Source organism: Amia ocellicauda, unplaced genomic scaffold (genome assembly GCF_036373705.1).
Source record: "Amia ocellicauda isolate fAmiCal2 unplaced genomic scaffold, fAmiCal2.hap1 HAP1_SCAFFOLD_26, whole genome shotgun sequence".
Classification (NCBI taxonomy): Eukaryota; Metazoa; Chordata; class Actinopteri; order Amiiformes; family Amiidae; genus Amia; species Amia ocellicauda.
In genome coordinates this window covers 82916-107211 of record NW_027102823.1, presented here as the reverse complement: position 1 = coordinate 107211, position 24296 = coordinate 82916, and the positions used below count along the sequence as shown (strand labels likewise).

The following is a 24296-nucleotide window of genomic DNA, read 5'->3' as shown; positions in this document are numbered from 1 at the left end:
CGGGCTCTAAATAGCCCCGGCGTTTCTCCTGCAGTTCTTCGTTCTTTCCACTGCTAGCGCTGCCTTTGTGAAGGCAGATGGTGCTTGTGAGAAGTCAACAGCGTGTCCACCGAAAAGGGTGTCTGACTCCTGGTTTTGGATCCGGATGGGTTGATAACAGACCGAAACGGTTACAATATGATACTGCTTAGATTAACTGTGGATATGTATTGTGATCGTGCTCGGCTCAGGTGTGCGTTCAGTCTGCACACAAAACATTTCGGTCGCGAAACGTCTAATCAAATCAAATAAAACGGCGGGGATAGCATGTTTGATCCGTGTGCTATTGTTTTTCAACAATTGTAATGCCCTTTGTAACGTTTAACCACTTCGTTAAATACAGCTTGTTATAGGATATTGTGAACTGAACCTATTTTGCTGTGAATTTATATTTACTGCGAATAGTTTATTGTGTCTGGTCTTGGTCTGTCTGCACTAAATAAATGATTTGTATCAAGGGATTATTTAGTTTGTCTGTGTACTTTTTTACCTAACCACTAAAGGCCACTCCTTGCACTTCACACATTTGCCCTTTTAATTACTCCCTTACTGACATACTTTAACATGCAATGTGCGTGTGATAATAGTTTTAGCAGCCTGTTGCCATTCAGGTGAGACAATACCTAGTAAATCCTTTTTTTTTTTTTCATGTTGGTGCGCCGCGAAGGTTTTTGGTCTCAGCAAAGTGTGCCGTGGCATTACAACGCTTGGGAACCACTGGCTTGGCTTGTTGGGCATCCAGGTATGCACTGAGATTACGATCGGCACGATGATTGTCATTCTCAGGAGAATTGTGTTTCTTTGCTGATAACGTTCTCTGTCGCTTTTTACACAGTTCTTACAAGTGGCACGTTGGGGATGAGAAGCAGAGCATGCTGACACGCATAGCTGTGGACTTCTGCATGGCATGGGGCCACAGGTCAGTTCTTGAGACTGAACGCACACCTACACTGAGTTGCAGTGCTATCAGTTGTATCGTAAGGTACACTTATAAATTTCAATTTAAGAAGTGAATTTATAGTATCACCTTATCACGAATCCTGGAATCTTGTAGAACTCAATTTCTGTAATAATTGGACACAGACACCAATTCCAAAGATATAAATTGTTAAATTTATTCAAAAACAAAGACTAAATGTAGCACTACACTAATTATACAAAAGGGAAAAGCTAATTAAAATTCAACTCTAGATCAACAAATCAAAGACAAATCACTTCCGTGACCAAATCAAAGACCATGGGATCGCATATGATAACACACAAATCGTTTAACAAAAAAGGTTATAAACACATTAACTACAATACCGGTTAGTAAGACGAAGGTGAGTCTCTCGTTAGTATTGTTAGTCAGACATTAAATAACTACGCAGGTTAGTATTTATGTCAGGTAACTTCTCGTTATATATATATATCAGTCTCATTTACGTTTAGGTGCCGAGAAAGATCCTATCATTACTTGTTACCACAATTTCCCTTAACTGATTATTATTTAATGATCAAGTATAGGCAGGGCCACCAATAAACTAACGTCTATTGACTTGTGTCAATTTCAGACTAAACAGTTAAACAGGAATGAGAAGATATTTCTCGGGGTTGACAGATTTTATTTCTAAAATTATCAACAAAACAGTTTAATGTAACACACATTTATATTTAAGAAAACTAAATGATATTACACATTCTAGAGTTATGAATCACAGAATAACATTTCTAATTGATTTCTCAAATGTCATGAATCATGAACTCCAAACTGTTAAACTTATCTGAACTTCGTCGCAGAGAGGCCTCTCTGTCTTCGGGCTCAGATCACAGCACACGGCACATGGTCCGTGTGGTTTGGAACAAAGGCAGTGCGGTTCGGCTTTGTCCAAGAACTTCCACTCAGTCGATGCACCTGGACTTTGGGGTTTCGCGAAATTAGAGTCTTTTCCAAACAGATTTTCCACTGGTTTGAAGGCTCCAAGGTTGTGCACAAAATCTTCTTTGTAAGCAGGGTTCCACCGTAGTTACTTGAAGACAAAGTCTTTGAGGAAAGCAGGGCCCTGTTTGTTCCAAGGGTCAAGTTTCTTAAGACTCAAATAGCTATTTAAATGACTGAACACTTTCATATACATTCGACTTACTCAATTGTCCAGCTGTAAAACTCAACTGATCAGGTGGGCACAGGCGGACATGCACAGTCTGTAAAGTTCTTTCTTTAATAAAGTCCTTTAATAGAATTCTTCGTACGGCTCAATCTCCTTCTCCCAGTTTAACTCTTCTGTTGCCAGCAAAGACTTGGTTGGTTTCTGGTTCCGGTTCGGGCAACAGAGCTACAGCTTGAGCTGTGGCAGCGAGTTACTGGTTCAGGTGAGAGAGAAAGAGAGAGAGAGAGAGAGAGACTGTGCACTGTTCCTTATAGTCTGTCAGATCAATAGGTGATTGGTTCTTGAGTTCTTGAGATTGGATTTCGGTTTCAGCCCCCAGTGTCCTAATGGAGGGGGGCTTGATTTATGACTGATGTCAATCCATGCCATCTTTTGGAAATGCCGGTTGGCCCGGGTTCGTAGCTCTATGTCGGGATTTCGGCTCTCGTCCACTTCAAAGAGTTTTTATCACCTACAGGCCCCTTTCTCCAGACATCTCATAGCAGGATTCAACCTATTTGGCCTCTTCTCGGTGCCATCCTCCCCAAAACTGTCACTTTGATGCAAACCAGTTCCAAGCTGATGAGCAAAGGAAATCTGATAACTTTGGGGGTGGAGAGGTCTTCTTTAGATCAGTGCTTCAGCTCAGAGCCCAAATGCTCTTATCAAAATAAACCCAACATAACGCTACACAGTGGAACTGCAAGGCAATTGATTAAAGGGACAGATGGTGAATTCCTTTTTATCTTTACACTGTTGTTGGATGTCTCCTGTTCCTCTAAGTCTCATTTGGCTTTGGTTTCCCCCCTCTGTGTTGAATAATCGGACTCTAAATAGCCCCGGCGTTTCTCCTGCAGTTCTTCGTTCTTTCCACTGCTAGCGCTGCCTTTGTGAAGGCAGATGGTGCTTGTGAGAAGTCAACAGCGTGTCCACCGAAAAGGGTGTCTGACTCCTGGTATTGGATCCGGATGGGTTGATAACAGACCGAAACGGTTACAATATGATACTGCTTAGATTAACTGTGGATATGTATTGTGATCGTGCTCGGCTCAGGTGTGCGTTCAGTCTGCACACAAAACATTTCGGTCGCGAAACGTCTAATCAAATCGAATAAAACGGCGGGGATAGCATATTTTATCCGTGTGCTATTGTTTTTCAACAATTGTAATGCCCTTTGTAACGTTTAACCACTTCGTTAAATACAGCTCGTTTTGGATATTGTGAACTGAACCTATTTTGCTGTGAATTTATATTTACTGCGAATAGTTTATTGTGTCTGGTCTTGGTCTGTCTGCACTAAATAAATGATTTATATCAAGGGATTATTTAGTTTGTCTGTGTACTTTTTTACCTAACCACTAAAGGCCACTCCTTGCACTTCACACATTTGCCCTTTTAATTACTCCCTTACTGACATACTTTAAAATGCAATGTGCGTGTGATAATAGTTTTAGCAGCCTGTTGCCATTCAGGTGAGACAATACCTAGTAAATCCTTTTTTTTTTTTTTCATGTTGGTGCGCCGCGAAGGTTTTTGGTCTCTGTCGCTTTTTACACAGTTCTTACAAGTGGCACATTGGGGATGAGGAGCAGAGCATGCTGACACGCATAGCTGTGGACTTCTGCATGGCATGGGGCCACAGGTCATTCCAAGTATTTCAAGACGCCTGCAAATGTGTGGACACGTTGTGTTGGCCCAACGCTCACAGATTGTGCCAAGTCAAGTAGAGATGCATGTTGTGCTGTTCTAAAGTGACACGTCGTCAACGGCAAAAACATCTCTCAGAGTTCCTGGCTTGACTTGCCTCTGGAAGACAACACTTGCCCAGGCTGGATATTTGCCAAAAGAAGCAAAGAGGACTAGACAACTTGCCTAGACGCAACTGCATATTTTATTGTCACCTGGAAGGCCATCCAGGCTTTTCACCATCATGGCCCTTGGTCAACAAGGCGCCCGAACAGGGACTCAAACCCTGGACCCTCAGATTAAAAGTCTGATGCTCTACCGGCTGAGCTACCCGGGCTTCAGTGAAGTGCTTCACAATGTGTTGGCTTCATGATTGTTCCAGACCGCTTTCTGGCCGGTTTAGAAAACTGGGCTCAGGGTGACAAGGGTCACATGCATATGAGATGTTTGGGCAATGCGAGTTCTCCACAACAAATCCGAATTTCCGGGGTTTTCTCCTTGTCCTCATGCAATTCCAATGGCTTGACATTTGGGAGCTCGTCCAAAACCGATGTCAAACCATAATCACGCCTTCCTTCGAGCCGGAATTGAACCAGCGACCTAAGGATGCCCGCTGCCTGAAACCTACAGTCCTCCGCTCTACCAACTGAGCTATCCAATGATAGCTTCTCACCGTCTTCGCCTGGCAGTCTCAGTGGCAGTGCAAAGCCAAGAAGCACCGTGGCTTGGCTCAGTGGTTTTCAACCCGTGTGCCGTGAGGACTACCCAATTGTGTCGTGAGATTTTTATTCCCTGAAAAATATTATGTCATTTTGTTTGGTCATCTTCATAAATCTTGTATCAAATCAAACTTATTCAAATGTGTGAAAATATTACATTTATACATCACCTGTAGAAAGCGTTTCATAACTGAAATGTTGTGTTTGCCGGACTGAACGCACACCTACACTGAGTTGCAGTGCTATCAGTTGTATCGTAAGGTACACTTATAAATTTCAATTTAAGAAGTGAATTTATAGTATTACCTTATCACGAATCCTGGAATCTTGTAGAACTCAATTTCTGTAATAATTGGACACAGACACCAATTCCAAAGATATAAATTGTTAAATTTATTCAAAAACAAAGACTAAATGTAGCACTACACTAATTATACAAAGGGAAAAGCTAATTAAAATTCAACTCTAGATCAACAAATCAAAGACAAATCACTTCCGTGACCAAATCAAAGACCATGGGATCGCATATGATAACACACAAATCGTTAAACAAAAAAGGTTATAAACACATTAACTACAATACCGGTTAGTAAGACGAAGGTGAGTCTCTCCTTAGTATTGTTAGTCAGACATTAAATAACTACGCAGGTTAGTATTTATGTCAGGTAACTTCTCGTTATATATATATATCAGTCTCATTTACGTTTAGGTGCCGAGAAAGATCCTATCATTACTTGTTACCACAATTTCCCTTAACTGATTATTATTCAATGATCAAGGATAGGCAGGGCCACCAATAATCTAACGTCTATTGACTTGTGTCAATTTCAGACTAAACAGTTAAACAGGAATGAGAAGATATTTCTCGGGGTTGACAGATTTTATTTCTAAAATTATCAACAAAACAGTTTAATGTAACACACATTTATATTTAAGAAAACTAAATGATATTACACATTCTAGAGTTATGAATCACAGAATAACATTTCTAATTGATTTCTCAAATGTCATGAATCATGAACTCCAAACTGTTAAACTTATCTGAACTTCGTCGCAGAGAGGCCTCTCTGTCTTCGGGCTCAGATCACAGCACACGGCACATGGTCCGTGTGGTTTGGAACAAAGGCAGTGCGGTTCGGCTTTGTCCAAGAACTTCCACTCAGTCGATGCACCTGGATTTTGGGGTTTCGCGAAATTAGAGTCTTTTCCAAACAGATTTTCCACTGGTTTGAAGGCTCCAAGGTTGTGCACAAAATCTTCTTTGTAAGCAGGGTTCCACCGTAGTTACTTGAAGACAAAGTCTTTGAGGAAAGCAGGGCCCTGTTTGTTCCAAGGGTCAAGTTTCTTAAGACTCAAATAGCTATTTAAATGACTGAACACTTTCATATACATTCGACTTACTCAATTGTCCAGCTGTAAAACTCAACTGATCAGGTGGGCACAGGCGGACATGCACAGTCTGTAAAGTTCTTTCTTTAATAAAGTCCTTTAATAGAATTCTTCGTACGGCTCAATCTCCTTCTCCCAGTTTAACTCTTCTGTTGCCAGCAAAGACTTGGTTGGTTTCTGGTTCCGGTTCGGGCAACAGAGCTACAGCTTGAGCTGTGGCAGCGAGTTACTGGTTCAGGTGAGAGAGAAAGAGAGAGAGAGAGAGAGAGACTGTGCACTGTTCCTTATAGTCTGTCAGATCAATAGGTGATTGGTTCTTGAGTTCTTGAGATTGGATTTCGGTTTCAGCCCCCAGTGTCCTAATGGAGGGGGGCTTGATTTATGACTGATGTCAATCCATGCCATCTTTTGGAAATGCCGGTTGGCCCGGGTTCGTAGCTCTATGTCGGGATTTCGGCTCTCGTCCACTTCAAAGAGTTTTTATCACCTACAGGCCCCTTTCTCCAGACATCTCATAGCAGGATTCAACCTATTTGGCCTCTTCTCGGTGCCATCCTCCCCAAAACTGTCACTTTGATGCAAACCAGTTCCAAGCTGATGAGCAAAGGAAATCTGATAACTTTGGGGGTGGAGAGGTCTTCTTTAGATCAGTGCTTCAGCTCAGAGCCCAAATGCTCTTATCAAAATACACCCAACATAACGCTACACAGTGGAACTGCAAGGCAATTGATTAAAGGGACAGATGGTGAATTCCTTTTTATCTTTACACTGTTGTTGGATGTCTCCTGTTCCTCTAAGTCTCATTTGGCTTTGGTTTCCCCCCTCTGTGTTGAATAATCGGACTCTAAATAGCCCCGGCGTTTCTCCTGCAGTTCTTCGTTCTTTCCACTGCTAGCGCTGCCTTTGTGAAGGCAGATGGTGCTTGTGAGAAGTCAACAGCGTGTCCACCGAAAAGGGTGTCTGACTCCTGGTATTGGATCCGGATGGGTTGATAACAGACCGAAACGGTTACAATATGATACTGCTTAGATTAACTGTGGATATGTATTGTGATCGTGCTCGGCTCAGGTGTGCGTTCAGTCTGCACACAAAACATTTCGGTCGCGAAACGTCTAATCAAATCGAATAAAACGGCGGGGATAGCATATTTTATCCGTGTGCTATTGTTTTTCAACAATTGTAATGCCCTTTGTAACGTTTAACCACTTCGTTAAATACAGCTCGTTTTGGATATTGTGAACTGAACCTATTTTGCTGTGAATTTATATTTACTGCGAATAGTTTATTGTGTCTGGTCTTGGTCTGTCTGCACTAAATAAATGATTTATATCAAGGGATTATTTAGTTTGTCTGTGTACTTTTTTACCTAACCACTAAAGGCCACTCCTTGCACTTCACACATTTGCCCTTTTAATTACTCCCTTACTGACATACTTTAAAATGCAATGTGCGTGTGATAATAGTTTTAGCAGCCTGTTGCCATTCAGGTGAGACAATACCTAGTAAATCCTTTTTTTTTTTTTTCATGTTGGTGCGCCGCGAAGGTTTTTGGTCTCTGTCGCTGTTTACACAGTTCTTACAAGTGGCACATTGGGGATGAGGAGCAGAGCATGCTGACACGCATAGCTGTGGACTTCTGCATGGCATGGGGCCACAGGTCATTCCAAGTATTTCAAGACGCCTGCAAATGTGTGGACACGTTGTGTTGGCCCAACGCTCACAGATTGTGCCAAGTCAAGTAGAGATGCATGTTGTGCTGTTCTAAAGTGACACGTCGTCAACGGCAAAAACATCTCTCAGAGTTCCTGGCTTGACTTGCCTCTGGAAGACAACACTTGCCCAGGCTGGATATTTGCCAAAAGAAGCAAAGAGGACTAGACAACTTGCCTAGACGCAACTGCATATTTTATTGTCACCTGGAAGGCCATCCAGGCTTTTCACCATCATGGCCCTTGGTCAACAAGGCGCCCGAACAGGGACTCAAACCCTGGACCCTCAGATTAAAAGTCTGATGCTCTACCGGCTGAGCTACCCGGGCTTCAGTGAAGTGCTTCACAATGTGTTGGCTTCATGATTGTTCCAGACCGCTTTCTGGCCGGTTTAGAAAACTGGGCTCAGGGTGACAAGGGTCACATGCATATGAGATGTTTGGGCAATGCGAGTTCTCCACAACAAATCCGAATTTCCGGGGTTTTCTCCTTGTCCTCATGCAATTCCAATGGCTTGACATTTGGGAGCTCGTCCAAAACCGATGTCAAACCATAATCACGCCTTCCTTCGAGCCGGAATTGAACCAGCGACCTAAGGATGCCCGCTGCCTGAAACCTACAGTCCTCCGCTCTACCAACTGAGCTATCCAATGTTAGCTTCTCACCGTCTTCGCCTGGCAGTCTCAGTGGCAGTGCAAAGCCAAGAAGCACCGTGGCTTGGCTCAGTGGTTTTCAACCCGTGTGCCGTGAGGACTACCCAATTGTGTCGTGAGATTTTTATTCCCTGAAAAATATTATGTCATTTTGTTTGGTCAACTTCATAAATCTTGTATCAAATCAAACTTATTCAAATGTGTGAAAATATTACATTTATACATCACCTGTAGAAAGCGTTTCATAACTGAAATGTTGTGTTTGCCGGACTGAACGCACACCTACACTGAGTTGCAGTGCTATCAGTTGTATCGTAAGGTACACTTATAAATTTCAATTTAAGAAGTGAATTTATAGTATTACCTTATCACGAATCCTGGAATCTTGTAGAACTCAATTTCTGTAATAATTGGACACAGACACCAATTCCAAAGATATAAATTGTTAAATTTATTCAAAAACAAAGACTAAATGTAGCACTACACTAATTATACAAAGGGAAAAGCTAATTAAAATTCAACTCTAGATCAACAAATCAAAGACAAATCACTTCCGTGACCAAATCAAAGACCATGGGATCGCATATGATAACACACAAATCGTTAAACAAAAAAGGTTATAAACACATTAACTACAATACCGGTTAGTAAGACGAAGGTGAGTCTCTCCTTAGTATTGTTAGTCAGACATTAAATAACTACGCAGGTTAGTATTTATGTCAGGTAACTTCTCTTTATATATATATATCAGTCTCATTTACGTTTAGGTGCCGAGAAAGATCCTATCATTACTTGTTACCACAATTTCCCTTAACTGATTATTATTCAATGATCAAGGATAGGCAGGGCCACCAATAATCTAACGTCTATTGACTTGTGTCAATTTCAGACTAAACAGTTAAACAGGAATGAGAAGATATTTCTCAGGGTTGACAGATTTTATTTCTAAAATTATCAACAAAACAGTTTAATGTAACACACATTTATATTTAAGAAAACTAAATGATATTACACATTCTAGAGTTATGAATCACAGAATAACATTTCTAATTGATTTCTCAAATGTCATGAATCATGAACTCCAAACTGTTAAACTTATCTGAACTTCGTCGCAGAGAGGCCTCTCTGTCTTCGGGCTCAGATCACAGCACACGGCACATGGTCCGTGTGGTTTGGAACAAAGGCAGTGCGGTTCGGCTTTGTCCAAGAACTTCCACTCAGTCGATGCACCTGGAAGTTGGGGTTTCGCGAAATTAGAGTCTTTTCCAAACAGATTTTCCACTGGTTTGAAGGCTCCAAGGTTGTGCACAAAATCTTCTTTGTAAGCAGGGTTCCACCGTAGTTACTTGAAGACAAAGTCTTTGAGGAAAGCAGGGCCCTGTTTGTTCCAAGGGTCAAGTTTCTTAAGACTCAAATAGCTATTTAAATGACTGAACACTTTCATATACATTCGACTTACTCAATTGTCCAGCTGTAAAACTCCACTGATCAGGTGGGCACAGGCGGACATCCACAGTCTGTAAAGTTCTTTCTTTAATAAAGTCCTTTAATAGAATTCTTCGTACGGCTCAATCTCCTTCTCCCAGTTTAACTCTTCTGTTGCCGGCAAAGACTTGGTTGGTTTCTGGTTCCGGTTCGGGCAACAGAGCTACAGCTTGAGCTGTGGCAGCGAGTTACTGGTTCAGGTGAGAGAGAAAGAGAGAGAGAGAGAGAGAGACTGTGCACTGTTCCTTATAGTCTGTCAGATCAATAGGTGATTGGTTCTTGAGTTCTTGAGATTGGATTTCGGTTTCAGCCCCCAGTGTCCTAATGGAGGGGGGCTTGATTTATGACTGATGTCAATCCATGCCATCTTTTGGAAATGCCGGTTGGCCCGGGTTCGTAGCCCTATGTCGGGATTTCGGCTCTCGTCCACTTCAAAGAGTTTTTATCACCTACAGGCCCCTTTCTCCAGACATCTCATAGCAGGATTCAACCTATTTGGCCTCTTCTCGGTGCCATCCTCCCCAAAACTGTCACTTTGATGCAAACCAGTTCCAAGCTGATGAGCAAAGGAAATCTGATAACTTTGGGGGTGGAGAGGTCTTCTTTAGATCAGTGCTTCAGCTCAGAGCCCAAATGCTCTTATCAAAATACACCCAACATAACGCTACACAGTGGAACTGCAAGGCAATTGATTAAAGGGACAGATGGTGAATTCCTTTTTATCTTTACACTGTTGTTGGATGTCTCCTGTTCCTCTAAGTCTCATTTGGCTTTGGTTTCCCCCCTCTGTGTTGAATAATCGGGCTCTAAATAGCCCCGGCGTTTCTCCTGCAGTTCTTCGTTCTTTCCACTGCTAGCGCTGCCTTTGTGAAGGCAGATGGTGCTTGTGAGAAGTCAACAGCGTGTCCACCGAAAAGGGTGTCTGACTCCTGGTTTTGGATCCGGATGGGTTGATAACAGACCGAAACGGTTACAATATGATACTGCTTAGATTAACTGTGGATATGTATTGTGATCGTGCTCGGCTCAGGTGTGCGTTCAGTCTGCACACAAAACATTTCGGTCGCGAAACGTCTAATCAAATCGAATAAAACGGCGGGGATAGCATGTTTGATCCGTGTGCTATTGTTTTTCAACAATTGTAATGCCCTTTGTAACGTTTAACCACTTCGTTAAATACAGCTTGTTATAGGATATTGTGAACTGAACCTATTTTGCTGTGAATTTATATTTACTGCGAATAGTTTATTGTGTCTGGTCTTGGTCTGTCTGCACTAAATAAATCATTTGTATCAAGGGATTATTTAGTTTGTCTGTGTACTTTTTTACCTAACCACTAAAGGCCACTCCTTGCACTTCACACATTTGCCCTTTTAATTACTCCCTTACTGACATACTTTAACATGCAATGTGCGTGTGATAATAGTTTTAGCAGCCTGTTGCCATTCAGGTGAGACAATACCTAGTAAATCCTTTTTTTTTTTTTTCATGTTGGTGCGCCGCGAAGGTTTTTGGTCTCTGTCGCTTTTTACACAGTTCTTACAAGTGGCACATTGGGGATGAGGAGCAGAGCATGCTGACACGCATAGCTGTGGACTTCTGCATGGCATGGGGCCACAGGTCATTCCAAGTATTTCAAGACGCCTGCAAATGTGTGGACACGTTGTGTTGGCCCAACGCTCACAGATTGTGCCAAGTCAAGTAGAGATGCATGTTGTGCTGTTCTAAAGTGACACGTCGTCAACGGCAAAAACATCTCTCAGAGTTCCTGGCTTGACTTGCCTCTGGAAGACAACACTTGCCCAGGCTGGATATTTGCCAAAAGAAGCAAAGAGGACTAGACAACTTGCCTAGACGCAACTGCATATTTTATTGTCACCTGGAAGGCCATCCAGGCTTTTCACCATCATGGCCCTTGGTCAACAAGGCGCCCGAACAGGGACTCAAACCCTGGACCCTCAGATTAAAAGTCTGATGCTCTACCGGCTGAGCTACCCGGGCTTCAGTGAAGTGCTTCACAATGTGTTGGCTTCATGATTGTTCCAGACCGCTTTCTGGCCGGTTTAGAAAACTGGGCTCAGGGTGACAAGGGTCACATGCATATGAGATGTTTGGGCAATGCGAGTTCTCCACAACAAATCCGAATTTCCGGGGTTTTCTCCTTGTCCTCATGCAATTCCAATGGCTTGACATTTGGGAGCTCGTCCAAAACCGATGTCAAACCATAATCACGCCTTCCTTCGAGCCGGAATTGAACCAGCGACCTAAGGATGCCCGCTGCCTGAAACCTACAGTCCTCCGCTCTACCAACTGAGCTATCCAATGATAGCTTCTCACCGTCTTCGCCTGGCAGTCTCAGTGGCAGTGCAAAGCCAAGAAGCACCGTGGCTTGGCTCAGTGGTTTTCAACCCGTGTGCCGTGAGGACTACCCAATTGTGTCGTGAGATTTTTATTCCCTGAAAAATATTATGTCATTTTGTTTGGTCATCTTCATAAATCTTGTATCAAATCAAACTTATTCAAATGTGTGAAAATATTACATTTATACATCACCTGTAGAAAGCGTTTCATAACTGAAATGTTGTGTTTGCCGGACTGAACGCACACCTACACTGAGTTGCAGTGCTATCAGTTGTATCGTAAGGTACACTTATAAATTTCAATTTAAGAAGTGAATTTATAGTATTACCTTATCACGAATCCTGGAATCTTGTAGAACTCAATTTCTGTAATAATTGGACACAGACACCAATTCCAAAGATATAAATTGTTAAATTTATTCAAAAACAAAGACTAAATGTAGCACTACACTAATTATACAAAGGGAAAAGCTAATTAAAATTCAACTCTAGATCAACAAATCAAAGACAAATCACTTCCGTGACCAAATCAAAGACCATGGGATCGCATATGATAACACACAAATCGTTAAACAAAAAAGGTTATAAACACATTAACTACAATACCGGTTAGTAAGACGAAGGTGAGTCTCTCCTTAGTATTGTTAGTCAGACATTAAATAACTACGCAGGTTAGTATTTATGTCAGGTAACTTCTCGTTATATATATATATCAGTCTCATTTACGTTTAGGTGCCGAGAAAGATCCTATCATTACTTGTTACCACAATTTCCCTTAACTGATTATTATTCAATGATCAAGGATAGGCAGGGCCACCAATAATCTAACGTCTATTGACTTGTGTCAATTTCAGACTAAACAGTTAAACAGGAATGAGAAGATATTTCTCGGGGTTGACAGATTTTATTTCTAAAATTATCAACAAAACAGTTTAATGTAACACACATTTATATTTAAGAAAACTAAATGATATTACACATTCTAGAGTTATGAATCACAGAATAACATTTCTAATTGATTTCTCAAATGTCATGAATCATGAACTCCAAACTGTTAAACTTATCTGAACTTCGTCGCAGAGAGGCCTCTCTGTCTTCGGGCTCAGATCACAGCACACGGCACATGGTCCGTGTGGTTTGGAACAAAGGCAGTGCGGTTCGGCTTTGTCCAAGAACTTCCACTCAGTCGATGCACCTGGATTTTGGGGTTTCGCGAAATTAGAGTCTTTTCCAAACAGATTTTCCACTGGTTTGAAGGCTCCAAGGTTGTGCACAAAATCTTCTTTGTAAGCAGGGTTCCACCGTAGTTACTTGAAGACAAAGTCTTTGAGGAAAGCAGGGCCCTGTTTGTTCCAAGGGTCAAGTTTCTTAAGACTCAAATAGCTATTTAAATGACTGAACACTTTCATATACATTCGACTTACTCAATTGTCCAGCTGTAAAACTCAACTGATCAGGTGGGCACAGGCGGACATGCACAGTCTGTAAAGTTCTTTCTTTAATAAAGTCCTTTAATAGAATTCTTCGTACGGCTCAATCTCCTTCTCCCAGTTTAACTCTTCTGTTGCCAGCAAAGACTTGGTTGGTTTCTGGTTCCGGTTCGGGCAACAGAGCTACAGCTTGAGCTGTGGCAGCGAGTTACTGGTTCAGGTGAGAGAGAAAGAGAGAGAGAGAGAGAGAGACTGTGCACTGTTCCTTATAGTCTGTCAGATCAATAGGTGATTGGTTCTTGAGTTCTTGAGATTGGATTTCGGTTTCAGCCCCCAGTGTCCTAATGGAGGGGGGCTTGATTTATGACTGATGTCAATCCATGCCATCTTTTGGAAATGCCGGTTGGCCCGGGTTCGTAGCTCTATGTCGGGATTTCGGCTCTCGTCCACTTCAAAGAGTTTTTATCACCTACAGGCCCCTTTCTCCAGACATCTCATAGCAGGATTCAACCTATTTGGCCTCTTCTCGGTGCCATCCTCCCCAAAACTGTCACTTTGATGCAAACCAGTTCCAAGCTGATGAGCAAAGGAAATCTGATAACTTTGGGGGTGGAGAGGTCTTCTTTAGATCAGTGCTTCAGCTCAGAGCCCAAATGCTCTTATCAAAATACACCCAACATAACGCTACACAGTGGAACTGCAAGGCAATTGATTAAAGGGACAGATGGTGAATTCCTTTTTATCTTTACACTGTTGTTGGATGTCTCCTGTTCCTCTAAGTCTCATTTGGCTTTGGTTTCCCCCCTCTGTGTTGAATAATCGGACTCTAAATAGCCCCGGCGTTTCTCCTGCAGTTCTTCGTTCTTTCCACTGCTAGCGCTGCCTTTGTGAAGGCAGATGGTGCTTGTGAGAAGTCAACAGCGTGTCCACCGAAAAGGGTGTCTGACTCCTGGTATTGGATCCGGATGGGTTGATAACAGACCGAAACGGTTACAATATGATACTGCTTAGATTAACTGTGGATATGTATTGTGATCGTGCTCGGCTCAGGTGTGCGTTCAGTCTGCACACAAAACATTTCGGTCGCGAAACGTCTAATCAAATCGAATAAAACGGCGGGGATAGCATATTTTATCCGTGTGCTATTGTTTTTCAACAATTGTAATGCCCTTTGTAACGTTTAACCACTTCGTTAAATACAGCTCGTTTTGGATATTGTGAACTGAACCTATTTTGCTGTGAATTTATATTTACTGCGAATAGTTTATTGTGTCTGGTCTTGGTCTGTCTGCACTAAATAAATGATTTATATCAAGGGATTATTTAGTTTGTCTGTGTACTTTTTTACCTAACCACTAAAGGCCACTCCTTGCACTTCACACATTTGCCCTTTTAATTACTCCCTTACTGACATACTTTAAAATGCAATGTGCGTGTGATAATAGTTTTAGCAGCCTGTTGCCATTCAGGTGAGACAATACCTAGTAAATCCTTTTTTTTTTTTTTCATGTTGGTGCGCCGCGAAGGTTTTTGGTCTCTGTCGCTGTTTACACAGTTCTTACAAGTGGCACATTGGGGATGAGGAGCAGAGCATGCTGACACGCATAGCTGTGGACTTCTGCATGGCATGGGGCCACAGGTCATTCCAAGTATTTCAAGACGCCTGCAAATGTGTGGACACGTTGTGTTGGCCCAACGCTCACAGATTGTGCCAAGTCAAGTAGAGATGCATGTTGTGCTGTTCTAAAGTGACACGTCGTCAACGGCAAAAACATCTCTCAGAGTTCCTGGCTTGACTTGCCTCTGGAAGACAACACTTGCCCAGGCTGGATATTTGCCAAAAGAAGCAAAGAGGACTAGACAACTTGCCTAGACGCAACTGCATATTTTATTGTCACCTGGAAGGCCATCCAGGCTTTTCACCATCATGGCCCTTGGTCAACAAGGTGCCCGAACAGGGACTCAAACCCTGGACCCTCAGATTAAAAGTCTGATGCTCTACCGGCTGAGCTACCCGGGCTTCAGTGAAGTGCTTCACAATGTGTTGGCTTCATGATTGTTCCAGACCGCTTTCTGGCCGGTTTAGAAAACTGGGCTCAGGGTGACAAGGGTCACATGCATATGAGATGTTTGGGCAATGCGAGTTCTCCACAACAAATCCGAATTTCCGGGGTTTTCTCCTTGTCCTCATGCAATTCCAATGGCTTGACATTTGGGAGCTCGTCCAAAACCGATGTCAAACCATAATCACGCCTTCCTTCGAGCCGGAATTGAACCAGCGACCTAAGGATGCCCGCTGCCTGAAACCTACAGTCCTCCGCTCTACCAACTGAGCTATCCAATGTTAGCTTCTCACCGTCTTCGCCTGGCAGTCTCAGTGGCAGTGCAAAGCCAAGAAGCACCGTGGCTTGGCTCAGTGGTTTTCAACCCGTGTGCCGTGAGGACTACCCAATTGTGTCGTGAGATTTTTATTCCCTGAAAAATATTATGTCATTTTGTTTGGTCAACTTCATAAATCTTGTATCAAATCAAACTTATTCAAATGTGTGAAAATATTACATTTATACATCACCTGTAGAAAGCGTTTCATAACTGAAATGTTGTGTTTGCCGGACTGAACGCACACCTACACTGAGTTGCAGTGCTATCAGTTGTATCGTAAGGTACACTTATAAATTTCAATTTAAGAAGTGAATTTATAGTATTACCTTATCACGAATCCTGGAATCTTGTAGAACTCAATTTCTGTAATAATTGGACACAGACACCAATTCCAAAGATATAAATTGTTAAATTTATTCAAAAACAAAGACTAAATGTAGCACTACACTAATTATACAAAGGGAAAAGCTAATTAAAATTCAACTCTAGATCAACAAATCAAAGACAAATCACTTCCGTGACCAAATCAAAGACCATGGGATCGCATATGATAACACACAAATCGTTAAACAAAAAAGGTTATAAACACATTAACTACAATACCGGTTAGTAAGACGAAGGTGAGTCTCTCCTTAGTATTGTTAGTCAGACATTAAATAACTACGCAGGTTAGTATTTATGTCAGGTAACTTCTCTTTATATATATATATCAGTCTCATTTACGTTTAGGTGCCGAGAAAGATCCTATCATTACTTGTTACCACAATTTCCCTTAACTGATTATTATTCAATGATCAAGGATAGGCAGGGCCACCAATAATCTAACGTCTATTGACTTGTGTCAATTTCAGACTAAACAGTTAAACAGGAATGAGAAGATATTTCTCAGGGTTGACAGATTTTATTTCTAAAATTATCAACAAAACAGTTTAATGTAACACACATTTATATTTAAGAAAACTAAATGATATTACACATTCTAGAGTTATGAATCACAGAATAACATTTCTAATTGATTTCTCAAATGTCATGAATCATGAACTCCAAACTGTTAAACTTATCTGAACTTCGTCGCAGAGAGGCCTCTCTGTCTTCGGGCTCAGATCACAGCACACGGCACATGGTCCGTGTGGTTTGGAACAAAGGCAGTGCGGTTCGGCTTTGTCCAAGAACTTCCACTCAGTCGATGCACCTGGAAGTTGGGGTTTCGCGAAATTAGAGTCTTTTCCAAACAGATTTTCCACTGGTTTGAAGGCTCCAAGGTTGTGCACAAAATCTTCTTTGTAAGCAGGGTTCCACCGTAGTTACTTGAAGACAAAGTCTTTGAGGAAAGCAGGGCCCTGTTTGTTCCAAGGGTCAAGTTTCTTAAGACTCAAATAGCTATTTAAATGACTGAACACTTTCATATACATTCGACTTACTCAATTGTCCAGCTGTAAAACTCCACTGATCAGGTGGGCACAGGCGGACATCCACAGTCTGTAAAGTTCTTTCTTTAATAAAGTCCTTTAATAGAATTCTTCGTACGGCTCAATCTCCTTCTCCCAGTTTAACTCTTCTGTTGCCGGCAAAGACTTGGTTGGTTTCTGGTTCCGGTTCGGGCAACAGAGCTACAGCTTGAGCTGTGGCAGCGAGTTACTGGTTCAGGTGAGAGAGAAAGAGAGAGAGAGAGAGAGAGACTGTGCACTGTTCCTTATAGTCTGTCAGATCAATAGGTGATTGGTTCTTGAGTTCTTGAGATTGGATTTCGGTTTCAGCCCCCAGTGTCCTAATGGAGGGGGGCTTGATTTATGACTGATGTCAATCCATGCCATCTTTTGGAAATGCCGGTTGGCCCGGGTTCGTAGCCCTATGTCGGGATTTCGGCTCTCGTCCACTTCAAAGAGTTTTTATCACCTACAGGCCCCTTTCTCCAGACATCTCATAGCAGGATTCAACCTATTTGGCCTCTTCTCGGTGCCATCCTCCCCAAAACTGTCACTTTGATGCAAACCAGTTCCAAGCTGATGAGCAAAGGAAATCTGATAACTTTGGGGGTGGAGAGGTCTTCTTTAGATCAGTGCTTCAGCTCAGAGCCCAAATGCTCTTATCAAAATACACCCAACATAACGCTACACAGTGGAACTGCAAGGCAATTGATTAAAGGGACAGATGGTGAATTCCTTTTTATCTTTACACTGTTGTTGGATGTCTCCTGTTCCTCTAAGTCTCATTTGGCTTTGGTTTCCCCCCTCTGTGTTGAATAATCGGGCTCTAAATAGCCCCGGCGTTTCTCCTGCAGTTCTTCGTTCTTTCCACTGCTAGCGCTGCCTTTGTGAAGGCAGATGGTGCTTGTGAGAAGTCAACAGCGTGTCCACCGAAAAGGGTGTCTGACTCCTGGTTTTGGATCCGGATGGGTTGATAACAGACCGAAACGGTTACAATATGATACTGCTTAGATTAACTGTGGATATGTATTGTGATCGTGCTCGGCTCAGGTGTGCGTTCAGTCTGCACACAAAACATTTCGGTCGCGAAACGTCTAATCAAATCGAATAAAACGGCGGGGATATCATGTTTGATCCGTGTGCTATTGTTTTTCAACAATTGTAATGCCCTTTGTAACGTTTAACCACTTCGTTAAATACAGCTTGTTATAGGATATTGTGAACTGAACCTATTTTGCTGTGAATTTATATTTACTGCGAATAGTTTATTGTGTCTGGTCTTGGTCTGTCTGCACTAAATAAATCATTTGTATCAAGGGATTATTTAGTTTGTCTGTGTACTTTTTTACCTAACCACTAAAGGCCACTCCTTGCACTTCACACATTTGCCCTTTTAATTACTCCCTTACTGACATACTTTAACATGCAATGTGCGTGTGATAATAGTTTTAGCAGCCTGTTGCCATTCAGGTGAGACAATACCTAGTAAATCCTTTTTTTTTTTTTTCATGTTGGTGCGCCGCGAAGGTTTTTGGTCTCTGTCGCTTTTTACACAGTTCTTACAAGTGGCACATTGGGGATGAGGAGCAGAGCATGCTGACACGCATAGCTGTGGACTTCTGCATGGCATGGGGCCACAGGTCATTCCAAGTATTTCAAGACGCCTGCAAATGTGTGGACACGTTGTGTTGGCCCAACGCTCACAGATTGTGCCAAGTCAAGTAGAGATGCATGTTGTGCTGTTCTAAAGTGACACGTCGTCAACGGCAAAAACATCTCTCAGAGTTCCTGGCTTGACTTGCCTCTGGAAGACAACACTTGCCCAGGCTGGATATTTGCCAAAAGAAGCAAAGAGGACTAGACAACTTGCCTAGATGCAACTGCATATTTTATTGTCACCTGGAAGGCCATCCAGGCTTTTCACCATCATGGCCCTTGGTCAACAAGGCGCCCGAACAGGGACTCAAACCCTGGACCCTCAGATTAAAAGTCTGATGCTCTACCGGCTGAGCTACCCGGGCTTCAGTGAAGTGCTTCACAATGTGTTGGCTTCATGATTGTTCCAGACCGCTTTCTGGCCGGTTTAGAAAACTGGGCTCAGGGTGACAAGGGTCACATGCATATGAGATGTTTGGGCAATGCGAGTTCTCCACAACAAATCCGAATTTCCGGGGTTTTCTCCTTGTCCTCATGCAATTCCAATGGCTTGACATTTGGGAGCTCGTCCAAAACCGATGTCAAACCATAATCAAGCCTTCCTTCGAGCCGGAATTGAACCAGCGATCTAAGGATGCCCGCTGCCTGAAACCTACAGTCCTCCGCTCTACCAACTGAGCTATCGAAGGTAAGCTTCTCACCGTCTTCGCCTGGCAGTCTCAGTGGCAGTGCAAAGCCAAGAAGCACCGTGGCTTGGCTCAGTGGTTTTCAACCCGTGTGCCGTGAGGACTACCCAATTGTGTCGTGAGATTTTTATCCCCTGAAAAATATTATGTCATTTTGTTTGGTCAACTTCATAAATCTTGTATCAAATCAAACTTATTCAAATGTGTGAAAATATTACATTTATACATCACCTGTAGAAAGCGTTTCATAACTGAAATGTTGTGTTTGCCGGACTGAACGCACACCTACACTGAGTTGCAGTGCTATCAGTTGTATCGTAAGGTACACTTATAAATTTCAATTTAAGAAGTGAATTTATAGTATCACCTTATCACGAATCCTGGAATCTTGTAGAACTCAATTTCTGTAATAATTGGACACAGACACCAATTCCAAAGATATAAATTGTTAATTTTATTCAAAAACAAAGACTAAATGTAGCACTACACTAATTATACAAAAGGGAAAAGCTAATTAAAATTCAACTCTAGATCAACAAATCAAAGACAAATCACTTCCGTGACCAAATCAAAGACCATGGGATCGCATATGATAACACACAAATCGTTAAACAAAAAAGGTTATAAACACATTAACTACAATACCGGTTAGTAAGACGAAGGTGAGTCTCTCCTTAGTATTGTTAGTCAGACATTAAATAACTACGCAGGTTAGTATTTATGTCAGGTAACTTCTCGTTATATATATATATATCAGTCTCATTTACGTTTAGGTGCCGAGAAAGATCCTATCATTACTTGTTACCACAATTTCCCTTAACTGATTATTATTCAATGATCAAGGATAGGCAGGGCCACCAATAATCTAACGTCTATTGACTTGTGTCAATTTCAGACTAAACAGTTAAACAGGAATGAGAAGATATTTCTCGGGGTTGACAGATTTTATTTCTAAAATTATCAACAAAACAGTTTAATGTAACACACATTTATATTTAAGAAAACTAAATGATATTACACATTCTAGAGTTATGAATCACAGAATAACATTTCTCATTGATTTCTCAAATGTCATGAATCATGAACTCCAAACTGTTAAACTTATCTGAACTTCGTCGCAGAGAGGCCTCTCTGTCTTCGGGCTCAGATCACAGCACACGGCACATGGTCCGTGTGGTTTGGAACAAAGGCAGTGCGGTTCGGCTTTGTCCAAGAACTTCCACTCAGTCGATGCACCTGGATTTTGGGGTTTCGCGAAATTAGAGTCTTTTCCAAACAGATTTTCCACTGGTTTGAAGGCTCCAAGGTTGTGCATAAAATCTTCTTTGTAAGCAGGGTTCCACCGTAGTTACTTGAAGACAAAGTCTTTGAGGAAAGCAGGGCCCTGTTTGTTCCAAGGGTCAAGTTTCTTAAGACTAAAATAGCTATTTAAATGACTGAACACTTTCATATATATTCGACTTACTCAATTGTCCAGCTGTAAAACTCCACTGATCAGGTGGGCACAGGCGGACATGCACAGTCTGTAAAGTTCTTTCTTTAATAAAGTCCTTTAATAGAATTCTTCGTGCGGCTCAATCTCCTTCTCCCAGTTTAACTCTTCTGTTGCCGGCAAAGACTTGGTTGGTTTCTGGTTCCGGTTCGGGCAACAGAGCTACAGCTTGAGCTGTGGCAGCGAGTTACTGGTTCAGGTGAGAGAGAAAGAGAGAGAGAGAGAGAGAGAGACTGTGCACTGTTCCTTATAGTCTGTCAGATCAATAGGTGATTGGTTCTTCAGTTCTTGGGATTGGATTTCGGTTTCAGCCCCCAGTGTCCTAATGGAGGGGGGCTTGATTTATGACTGATGTCAATCCATGCCATCTTTTGGAAATGCCGGTTGGCCCGGGTTCGTAGCTCTATGTCGGGATTTCGGCTCTCGTCCACTTCAAAGAGATTTTATCACCTACAGGCCCCTTTCTCCAGACATCTCATTGCAGGATTCAACCTATTTGGCCTCTTCTCAGTGCCATACTCCCCAAAACTGTCACTTTGATGCAAACCAGTTCCAAGCTGATGAGCAAAGGAAATCTGATAACTTTGGGGGTGGAGAGGTCTTCTTTAGATCAGTGCTTCAGCTCAGAGCCCAAATGCTCTTATCAAAATACACCCAACATAACGCTACACAGTGGAACTGCAAGGCAATTGATTAAAGGGACAGATGGTGAATTCCTTTTTATCTTTACACTGTTGTTGGATGTCTCCTGTTCCTCTAAGTCTCATTTGGCTTTGGTTTCCCCCCTCTGTGTTGAATAATCGGGCTCTAAATAGCCCCGGCGTTTCTCCTGCAGTTCTTCGTTCTTTCCACTGCTAGCGCTGCCTTTGTGAAGGCAGATGGTGCTTGTGAGAAGTCAACAGCGTGTCCACCGAAAAGGGTGTCTGACTCCTGGTTTTGGATCCGTATGGGCTGATAACAGACCGAAACGGTTACAATATGATACTGCTTAGATTAACTGTGGATATGTATTGTGATCGTGCTCGGCTCAGGTGTGCGTTCAGTCTGCACACAAAACATTTTGGTCGCGAAACGTCTAATCAAATAGAATAAAACGGCGGGGATAGCATGTTTGATCCGTGTGCTATTGTTTTTCAACAATTGTAATGCCCTTTGTAACGTTTAACCACTTCGTTAAATACAGCTTGTTATAGGATATTGTGAACTGAACCTATTTTGCTGTGAATTTATATTTACTGCGAATAGTTTATTGTGTCTGGTCTTGGTCTGTCTGCACTAAATAAATGATTTGTATCAAGGGATTATTTAGTTTGTCTGTGTACTTTTTTACCTAACCACTAAAGGCCACTCCTTGCACTTCACACATTTGCCCTTTTAATTACTCCCTTACTGACATACTTTAATATGCAATGTGCGTGTGATAATAGTTTTAGCAGCCTGTTGCCATTCAGGTGAGACAATACCTAGTAAATCCTTTTTTTTTTTTTTCATGTTGGTGCGCCGCGAAGGTTTTTGGTCTCAGCAAAGTGTGCCGTGGCATTACAACGCTTGGGAACCACTGGCTTGGCTTGTTGGGCATCCAGGTATGCACTGAGATTACGATCGGCACGATGATTGTCGTTCTCAGGAGAATTGTGTTTCTTTGCTGATCACGTTCTCTGTCGCTTTTTACACAGTTCTTACAAGTGGCACATTGGGGATGAGGAGCAGAGCATGCTGACACGCATAGCTGTGGACTTCTGCATGGCATGGGGCCACAGGTCATTCCAAGTATTTCAAGACGCCTGCAAATGTGTGGACACGTTGTGTTGGCCCAACGCTCACAGATTGTGCCAAGTCAAGTAGAGATGCATGTTGTGCTGTTCTAAAGTGACACGTCGTCAACGGCAAAAACATCTCTCAGAGTTCCTGGCTTGACTTGCCTCTGGAAGACAACACTTGCCCAGGCTGGATATTTGCCGAAAGAAGCAAAGAGGACTAGACACCTTGCCTAGACACAACTGCATATTTTATTGTCACCTGGAAGGCCATCCAGGCTTTTCACCATCATGGCCCTTGGTCAACAAGGCGCCCGAACAGGGACTCGAACCCTGGACCCTCAGATTAAAAGTCTGATGCTCTACCGGCTGAGCTACCCGGGCTTCAGTGAAGTGCTTCACAATGTGTTGGCTTCATGATTTTTCCAGACCGCTTTCTGGCCGGTTTAGAAGACTGGGCTCAGGGTGACAAGGGTCACATGCATATGAGATGTTTGGGCAATGCGAGTTCTCCACAACAAATCCGAATTTCCGGGGTTTTCTCCTTGTCCTCATGCAATTCCAATGCCTTGACATTTGGGAGCTCGTCCAAAACCGATGTCAAACCATAATCACACCTTCCTTCGAGCCGGAATTGAACCAGCGACCTAAGGATGCCCGCTGCCTGAAACCTACAGTCCTCCGCTCTACCAACTGAGCTATCAAAGGTGAGCTTCTCACCGTCTTCGCCTGGCAGTCTCAGTGGCAGTGCAAAGCCAAGAAGCACCGTGGCTTGGCTCAGTGGTTTTCAACCCGTGTGCAGTAAGGACTACCCAATTGTGTCGTGAGATTTTTATCCCCTGAAAAATATTATGTCATTTTGTTTGGTCAACTTCATAAATCTTGTATCAAATCAAACTTATTCAAATGTGTGAAAATATTACATTTATACATCACCTGTAGAAAGCTTTTCATAACTGAAGTGTTGTGTTTGCCGGACTGAACGCACACCTACACTGAGTTGCAGTGCTATCAGTTGTATCGTAAGGTACACTTATAAATTTCAATTTAAGAAGTGAATTTATAGTATCACCTTATCACGAATCCTGGAATCTTGTAGAACTCAATTTCTGTAATAATTGGACACAGACACCAATTCCAAAGATATAAATTGTTAAATTTATTCAAAAACAAAGACTAAATGTAGCACTACACTAATTATACAAAAGGGAAAAGCTAATTAAAATTCAACTCTAGATCAACAAATCAAAGACAAATCACTTCCGTGACCAAATCAAAGACCATGGGATCGCATATGATA

At 42.2% G+C, this 24296-nt stretch overlaps 12 non-coding genes across 12 annotated transcripts; all 12 read right to left on the bottom strand.

Moving 5' to 3' along the window:
- Nucleotides 1-4115: 4115 nt before the first annotated feature.
- trnak-uuu (transfer RNA lysine (anticodon UUU)) lies at nt 4116-4188 on the bottom strand. Its single transcript has one exon. It is a non-coding gene; the product is annotated as a tRNA-Lys (tRNA).
- Nucleotides 4189-4423: 235 nt separating this feature from the next.
- trnay-gua (transfer RNA tyrosine (anticodon GUA)) lies at nt 4424-4512 on the bottom strand. The gene is given in 2 exon segments: nt 4424-4459; nt 4476-4512. It is a non-coding gene; the product is annotated as a tRNA-Tyr (tRNA).
- Nucleotides 4513-7924: 3412 nt separating this feature from the next.
- Nucleotides 7925-7997, bottom strand: trnak-uuu (transfer RNA lysine (anticodon UUU)). The gene has a single exon. It is a non-coding gene; the product is annotated as a tRNA-Lys (tRNA).
- Nucleotides 7998-8232: 235 nt separating this feature from the next.
- trnay-gua (transfer RNA tyrosine (anticodon GUA)) lies at nt 8233-8321 on the bottom strand. Its single transcript is given in 2 exon segments — nt 8233-8268; nt 8285-8321. It is a non-coding gene; the product is annotated as a tRNA-Tyr (tRNA).
- A 3413-nt stretch (nt 8322-11734) lies between these two features.
- Nucleotides 11735-11807, bottom strand: trnak-uuu (transfer RNA lysine (anticodon UUU)). Its single transcript has one exon. It is a non-coding gene; the product is annotated as a tRNA-Lys (tRNA).
- A 235-nt stretch (nt 11808-12042) lies between these two features.
- trnay-gua (transfer RNA tyrosine (anticodon GUA)) lies at nt 12043-12131 on the bottom strand. The gene is given in 2 exon segments: nt 12043-12078; nt 12095-12131. It is a non-coding gene; the product is annotated as a tRNA-Tyr (tRNA).
- Nucleotides 12132-15543: 3412 nt separating this feature from the next.
- trnak-uuu (transfer RNA lysine (anticodon UUU)) lies at nt 15544-15616 on the bottom strand. The gene has a single exon. It is a non-coding gene; the product is annotated as a tRNA-Lys (tRNA).
- Nucleotides 15617-15851: 235 nt separating this feature from the next.
- Nucleotides 15852-15940, bottom strand: trnay-gua (transfer RNA tyrosine (anticodon GUA)). The gene is given in 2 exon segments: nt 15852-15887; nt 15904-15940. It is a non-coding gene; the product is annotated as a tRNA-Tyr (tRNA).
- A 3413-nt stretch (nt 15941-19353) lies between these two features.
- trnak-uuu (transfer RNA lysine (anticodon UUU)) lies at nt 19354-19426 on the bottom strand. Its single transcript has one exon. It is a non-coding gene; the product is annotated as a tRNA-Lys (tRNA).
- A 235-nt stretch (nt 19427-19661) lies between these two features.
- Nucleotides 19662-19750, bottom strand: trnay-gua (transfer RNA tyrosine (anticodon GUA)). The gene is given in 2 exon segments: nt 19662-19697; nt 19714-19750. It is a non-coding gene; the product is annotated as a tRNA-Tyr (tRNA).
- A 3557-nt stretch (nt 19751-23307) lies between these two features.
- On the bottom strand, nt 23308-23380 carry trnak-uuu (transfer RNA lysine (anticodon UUU)). Its single transcript has one exon. It is a non-coding gene; the product is annotated as a tRNA-Lys (tRNA).
- A 235-nt stretch (nt 23381-23615) lies between these two features.
- On the bottom strand, nt 23616-23704 carry trnay-gua (transfer RNA tyrosine (anticodon GUA)). Its single transcript is given in 2 exon segments — nt 23616-23651; nt 23668-23704. It is a non-coding gene; the product is annotated as a tRNA-Tyr (tRNA).
- Between the last annotated feature and the right edge of the window lie 592 nt (nt 23705-24296).